The following is a 7966-nucleotide window of genomic DNA, read 5'->3' as shown; positions in this document are numbered from 1 at the left end:
TGCGTCTGCAGTGTTTCCGGTGCAGGGTTGGGGGGACATGGGGAGTGGGGACCTGTGTGCCTCGCCGGGCTCCTCTCTCAGGGTCCCCACTTCCCGCGGGGCCACCCGAGGGAGGCGAGGCGCCGCCCCGCCCGCCTTGTGCTTGCTGCTGAGTCCCGGCGAGGCACCCCAGGGCACCCCAGCGACAGGTGCCTCAGCGGCCCGGGGCACCTGCTGATTCTGCAGGGAGCGTACCCCCCCACCCCCCGGGCGGTACTTGGTCTTCTCAGCTGGCCGTTATTTTCCCAAACCCTGGCCTGCTTTTTGTACTTCGGTCATCAGAAGTTATTTAATTATTTAAAGAGCAGAAAATATTTACTGGGGGGAAAGAAAACTCCTGTCCCCGGGAGAGTCAGAAGGGGTCCTGAGAAGCGGGCTGCCCCAGAAGGTCATAGTTATGATGCGGCTTGGAAATACATTTTTGGACACTGACACATTAGCATGCCGCCCACCTGAGTGGCCTTTTCTTGCTTTTCCCTTTGTTCAGTCAGCGCAGGTATTTCACTTTTGTTTGTGGTACTGGCTCAAACGCAGGCCCTCACGCATGCCAGCCAAGTGTTCTGCCGCGGAGCTCCAGCCTCAGCCCCAGCGTACTTCAGATTGTGATTATAAAAGTAATAGTAGCCGGGGTGGTGGTGCATGCTTGTAATTCCAGCATTCGGGAGGCTGGGGCAGGAAGATCGCTGCAAATTTGAGACGAGTCTGGGCTCCATAGTGAGTTTAAGGACAGCCTGGACTACCTAATGAGACCCTGTCTCAAGAAAGCCAAAACAACAAAAAAAATCAAAACAAAAAAAAATTGTACAAAACTGGGCATAGTGGTGCACACCTGCAGTGCCAGCACTTGGGAGGCTGAGGCAGGAGGACTGCTGTAACTTCAAATGCAGCCTGAATAACAGAGCAAGACCCTGTCTCCAAAAAAAGATAACTGTATAAAAATGGGAAATTAGGGCTGGGGATATAGCTCAGCGGCATAAGGGCCTGCCTGGCAAGCAGAAGGTCCTGAGTTCGATTCCCAGTACCAAAGGGGGAAAAAAAAAGAACACTGTACAAAAATGGGAAATTATAGAAAAGCACAACACACAAAATAAAATTCACTTTTCAACCCAGCACATAGATACAATTATTGTTAACATTTTTCTGTGCATATCCTTTTGAGCTTTCATTCTTTTGTATAGACATATTCATGAACCTAATTTGTTCCACGAATCTGGGGAGGATGGCCAAGTTTGTGATCGTGCAGGGAAAGTGGCTGTGGTTTTGTTCGTCACCTGATACTGAGCTCCAAAAGGAAGCAAAATTTTGCCGAGTGTTTCTGTTTGCGAACCGAATTGTTCATGAATGCTGAACGTTGCAGTATTTATGACACAGTGAAACAAAACAAAATTGAGATCACACATGAGCACACTATTTTGTAACATGCCTTTTTCCTCTTTAAACTATCTCAATATATCTTTATTATTAATTTGATAAAATATACATAACATAAAATCTCCCACCTTAACCATTTTCATCTCTGGTTTAATGGCATTAAGTATTTTTCCCTTGTCCTGCAGCCATCACCCGCCACCCACCCCCAGAGTTCTTTCCATCTTATAAAAGTTTGTCCCGACTGAACGACTAGTCTGTCTTCGCCTCTCCTCCCAGGGCATGAAAACCGCCTTCCCACTTTCATCTCTGTCAGTTTCTACTCTGTGTGGCGCATGTACGCAGAAGCAGGGTTTGCTGTTTTGTGACTGGCTTCTTTCACTCAGCATAATGTGTCAAGGCTTATTCACGTTGCGCTGCGTGCCAGGATGTCCTTCCTTTTAGAGGATTTCCCACTGCAGGACTGGCCCACATTTTGTTGATCTGTCTTCCATGGACACTCGTATAACTTCTGCCTTTCGACTGTTACGAATAATGTCATAAACATCGGCGCAAATGTTCCCTTGAGACAATGCTTTCAGTTTTTTCGGCTACTCAGAAGTAGGCTTCTGGAGCAGGTGTGTATTTGTTTATTGATTGACTGAGGTGCTGAAACCCAGGTCTTTGCATGCTAGGCACTCTTCCCGTGAGCTACTTCCCCAGCTCTCTTTTTTTTTTTTTTTTTTTGGCACAGAGTCTTGCTATGCAGTTCAGACTGGCCTTGAACTCATTATGTAGCCCAGGTTGGCCTCAAACTCACAGCGATCCTCCTGCTTTAGCCTTCTGAGTGCTGGGATGACAGGCAGGCGCCACTACACATGGGTTCTAATTTTTTAGTTTTTGAGGCACTGCTACTGTTTTTTATAGCTATTGTATCACAAAATGGATCAGCTTTTTTTTTTTTTTTTTTTTTTTTTTGCAGGGTCTCCCTATGTATTCTAGGCTGGCCTTGAACTCACTGTGTAGCCCAGATTGGCCTCATTCATAGTGATCCTCCTGCCTTAGCCTCCTGAGTACTGGAATTACATGTATGCCCCACCACACCCAGCAATGTATTTTACATTATCCTTCCAAAGTCCAATTTTTGATGACTATCTGGTAGTAATCTATTATATAGCTGTGTGAAAATTTAATGTTGAATATTTGAGTAGTTTTCATTTGGCAGTCATAAATAAAGCCACAGTGAACTTAAAGTTTGTGCTTGTTGCTGAAAGTTTATTTGGGATAACATAGACTTGGCCGGGATTAATCTTTTTTTCAAAATTTATGGCATGTGTTGACAGATTATCTTCTGAACGTTCTGTCACTTTACCCCCTCAGCAGCAGGGGCTGAAATTGCAGGCTTCTATTGTGCCCTGGTATGTATTGGATATTATTTATTTAAAGACATATATACATTTTTTTTGCCTATTTGATGATTATTAACATTATACCAGACTTGCTTCATCGTTTGCTTTTTTTAGATTATTTTAAAGTAAATTATAGATGTCCCTACATTTATCCTGGCGTCTTCAGCACACATCATAGGACGAGGGACAGTTTTTACACAGTTCTTACGCCGTTATTGCTGTGTGTCATCCTCAGTTCATATTCGGTTACCGTGGGCTCACAGATGCCGCGTGTGCAGTTGGTTTCCTTGCTTGGGTTAGACAAGGTCGCCTTCCTGCATGTGGTTGCTCAGTCTCTGAAGTCCCTGCTTCCATTCTACTTCTTTTATGCTCGGATCCCTTGAAGAGTGCTGAAATGTTAAAAAAAAAAATGTGTGTGTTGCCCTATTACTGTCCTTTACTCACCTTTGTATTCAAGTGTGCATTTTTCTTGCTTGGCTTTGAAAGAGCTCTTTATATGGTAAGGCTATTGGTCTTTGTCTTATAATTTGTAAATTTTTTTTTCCAGTTTTTCATTTGCCTTTTTTTTTTTTTTTTTGGTACCAGGAATCAAACTGTGCCACTGAGCTACATCCCTGGCCCTTCATTTGCATTTTTGACCAGTTACAAGTTTACCCTGAGAGTCACTGGGCAATGCATTTGTTTACTGACCACCCTTGCTCAGGCAAGTGTCATTTCTTTTTCTTTTTTCCGGTACCAGGGATCGAACTCACGACCTCGCGCTTGCCAGGCAGGCACTGGGCCACTGAGCTAAATCCCCAGCCCCGCAAGTGTCATTTCAACCAGTTGATTTTTCTTTTTTTTTTTTGTCTTTTGAGACAGGGTCACGCTATGCAGTTTAGGCTGCCCTTGAGCTCACTTTGTAGCCCAGGCTGGTTTCCAACTTGCAACAATCTTCCTGCCACAGCCTCCTGAGTGCTACTATGCCTGGCTTGAATAAATTTGATAAAATGGTCATTTTTATATTTCCTGTTATCTTATAAAAATTAATGAAAAAATACGCAATTTTTGGTCATCCTATGTTTAAATAATTGGACAGATCAGTGATTAATTTTGTAGGTTTTTTTTGTTCTTCTTTTGTGCGAGGAAATGTTTGAAACTTTTTGTAGGCCAACCTACATTTTCTTTTTTTTTTTTTTTTCCAACCTACATTTTCAACCTTGTCTTTTACGCTTTGGAAAATATTCCATTCTGAAATCAGGTGTGTAGTCACTTTTATTTTTTCCTATTTCCTTATGATTTTATTTTTCACATTTAATTTTTCAACCAAATGTAATTTTTTGTACAGTGTGATTAGAGATTTAAATTTTTCCTTAATATTAATTTTGGCTTAAGCAGGGCATGATGGCGCACACCTGTAATCCCAGCACTTGGGGAGGCTGAGGCAGGAGGATCATTGGGAGTTCGAGACCAGCCTGGGCTACAAAGGGAGCTCAAGGCCAGCCCAAACTCCATAGTGAGACCCTGTCTCAAAAAGACAAAAAAAAAAAAACCACCCCAAAACAAACAACCCAAAAAACAAAACCTTTGGCTTTAGAACTACTTGTCGAGTAATCTGCCTGTCACCCATAACTCGGGCGCCGTGTTCAGCACGCATAGACGGTGGTAAGGCGATGCCCAGTTCCACCCACCATCTCATTGGCCTTTCCGAGTCACTGTGTCTTGACTGTTCCGACATTGTATTTGAATATTTAGCAGTTCAAACATCTCTTGTTTAAAACTTCTGGCCTCTTCTTTGCATCTATGACATTATCACATTATTTACATAAGTTTTGGAATTTCTACCCCCTCCCTCCCCTCATCCTTCTCATCCCTTGAGACTTTATTGGAATCCTGTCACACGTAAGGTTAATGTATTGAAGAATTTCCATACTGAATCCCTCTACTCAGGAACGTGGAATGTCTCGCAGTCCACTCAGATCCATGTGACCTTTATCTCTATATAGTCTTTTTTTTTTTCCTATCGCTTCCTATCACCCAGGCCCTGGCCCGTGGTAGGCATGAGCTGCCCCCAGCCTTGGACTCTGTTTTAATTTTTAAAAAGTATTGATGTTGTTTTTAGTGGGCTCTTTCTCTATTAGATCTTCCAATTCCTTATTGTTGGTAGATGGCTATTAGTGTCTGCATTTTTTTTTTTTTTGATAATCAGCCTATGGTATTAATATGGGTTTCGGTAATTTGAGGGGTTCCTTGGTAGAGATTTATATGTGTTCTGAGACTGGTGATTTTTCTTGTCCGAGGAAATAGTTTTTTTGTTGTTAGTTGCTTTGCATGCAACTCTCTATTTTGGTGAAGATGTAGCAGTGGCTTTACTCACTGTCTTTAGATAGAAGGTTGGGTGTTAGAAACCTGTCTTTTTGCTCTGCTAGGTGTTATGTGTGTTTTTAATCAAGAAGGGTGTTGAATTTTTATCAGATGTTTTAGAATTGTTTAGAACTGCATAAAGGCAGCTGGTAGGATAATTACATGATTTTTCTTTTTTAATTTGTTAAGTTAATTCCCAGTAATAAAGTCTTAGAATTTCTAGAATATATATCATTGCTAAAGGTAAATCATTCCTTGAGCAGAGCATGGTGCTGTATGCCTATAATCCCAGCACTTAGGAGGCTGAGGCAGGAGGATCACTGTGAGTTTGAGGCCAGCTTGAACCGTATAGTAAGACCCTGTCCCAAAATTTTCTTGAAATTTCTGTTGGAATAATTATCAATATTTAATTTGAGGGTTTTCGATCTGTATTTATCAGAGATTTGACTGTAATTTTGTTTTATTTTTGTCAGCTTTGGGATGAAGGCTAAGTAATTTTGTAAAGTAAGTTGAGGCATATTCCAACTTCAGAACTACACTCTAGAACATGGGAATTACCTGTTCCGTGAGTGCAGGAAGACCTCAACTCTAAAACCGATGAGGTCTGCCATCTTCCTCTCAAATAATTCTTTCATGACTTTCTTAGTTTTCTTCCTTGTAATTATTAGTTTGTTCAACTTTCCTCATTTATCTTGAGTCAGTTTTGTTAATTCATTTTTTTCCTGAGAAATCACTTCATGAGATTTTCACATTTATTACTTTAAATATCTTCCTTATTTTTTCAAATACGTATAGTTTTTCTCTTAAAATGTTTGGTATTTTTGTGCATTTTTTTCCTCAGATTTTTTTACCTGAGTAGTTTAATCAGCTCCCTTTAAACCTTTGGATTTTAACTTACTTCCCACAGAACAACTTATTGGATTTGTCAGTTATGTCCCATTTTCCAATATTGATTTCTGTTTTAACCTTATTAACTTTTTTTCTACTAGTTGCCCTAGATCTGTTTGTATTTACTTACTTATTAACTCATTTATCTATAGCTTATCAAGTTGAAAGTACAGTGAATTTATTTTCGTTCTTTCTTTTTTAATAATGAAATAATAATAATAATTCTTGCTTTGAACTTACTTTAGATCCCCCTGAATTCAAATTCTGTTGTAGGTTTGTTTTGTTTTTAAGATAGGGTTTTGCTTTTGTAGTTCAGACTGGGCTTGAACTCAGTGTGTAGCCCAAGCTGGCCTTGAACTTGGTGTGTGATCCTCCTGCCTCAGCCTCCCCAGTGCTGGGATTACAGGCATGCGCCACCATGCCTTGCTTTCATATTCTTTTCTTTCAGAGTGAAGGACAGATTTTAAATGTGGCAGCCCAATGAATATGCACACGCTTTGGCATGTTCGTGTCTGTGTAATTCCCACTTGGTTCAAGACATGGAACATACCTGCTGTAATCCCAACACTCAGGAGGCTGAGGCAAGAGGAGTGTTGTGAGTTCAGCCTGGGCTACACAGTGAGACCCTGTCTCAGAAAAACAAACAAAACAATAAGCAAACACATACATATATATCATTTCTAGCATCTTCGAAAAGTTCCCCATGTCTCTTTGCAGCTAGTGCCCCTGCTCCCAAAAGCCACTGTTCTGTCTTCTTTCCCTAGTGGGATCATACAGTATGCTTGCTTATTATTGGCTCCTCATCTTGTATCCACGAGGTTCATCCATGGCTTTGCATGTATCAGAATCTGGTTTTAAAGCTTTCATTGTATATTGTTTTATTTTTTTTTTATTTATTTATTTTTTGTCTTTTTGAGACAGGGTCTTGCTGTGCAGTTCAGGCTGGCCTTGAGCTCACTTTGTAGCCCAGGCTGGTCTCGAACTTGCAATGATCCTCCTGCCTCAGCCTCCCGAGTATTGGGATTATAGGCATGCACCACCACGCCCGGCCTTTCGTTGTGTATTCTGATATATGAGTATACTACAGTTTATCCCTTTTCCTGGTGGAGGACATTTGGGTCTTTTTACAGTTTTTGTCCATTATGAACAAAAGGTACTGGGAACGTTTATTTGTTTGTTTGTTTATTTATTTAGAGACAGCATCTTGCTGTGTAGTTCAGGCTGGCCTGGACTCGCTATGAACTTTTGGTGATCCTCCTTCCTCAGCCTCCTGACTGTTGGGATTATAGGCGAACACCAGCACACCAGGCCACTGAACATTCTTATATGTGTATTTTGGAGGATTTACAAACGGACTTCTCCTGGGTGTGTGCACACCTAAGAGCTTGGCTCATAGGGTGGATATCTGGTTAACTTTAGTAGGCATCATCATTTCTTACTTGTTTTATAAGACGGGATCTCCCTATGTAGCCAAGTTGGCCTTAAACTTGCAGTGATCCTCCTGCCTCGGCTTCCCTAGTGCTGGGACTGCAGGGTATGGTAGCGCGCACCTGTACTCCCAGCACTTGTGAGGCCGAGGGAGGAGGATTGCAGTGCACTTGAGGCCGGCCTGGGATGCATAGTGAGTTCACGGCCAGTCTGAACTCTGTAGTGAGACCCTGTCTCATAAAAGCAAACAAAATAAACAAGAAGTAATGTATGAGAGATGCTCTGAGGCTGTGGTCCTCCTCACACTTTCACTTGCTGGATTTGTATCTATAAGTGATTTTCCTGTGATGGTGACAATTTTTTTCTTCTAATTTCATCATTCCTTGTGCCCTTACTGGTTAGCACAGTACTGCAAGAAAGACCCTCGTCTGTCCCTCTGTGTGCATACACAGGTAGGTATTATCTGCCTCTGCAGATTTTCTTCAGTGGGCTATGATTTATTTATTACTGCT

At 41.6% G+C, this 7966-nt stretch overlaps 1 protein-coding gene across 2 annotated transcripts in view; it reads left to right on the top strand.

The window, feature by feature from the left end:
* Positions 1–7966, top strand: part of Wwp2 (WW domain containing E3 ubiquitin protein ligase 2) — a 113442-nt gene that overhangs the window by 5978 nt on the left and 99498 nt on the right. The window lies entirely within an intron of this gene.

This window comes from Chinchilla lanigera, unplaced genomic scaffold, assembly GCF_000276665.1.
Source record: "Chinchilla lanigera isolate Chin_1 unplaced genomic scaffold, ChiLan1.0 scaffold00083, whole genome shotgun sequence".
Taxonomy (NCBI): Eukaryota; Metazoa; Chordata; class Mammalia; order Rodentia; family Chinchillidae; genus Chinchilla; species Chinchilla lanigera.
Note: the sequence above shows the minus strand (reverse complement) of the source record. Positions and strands in the feature narration are given on the sequence as shown.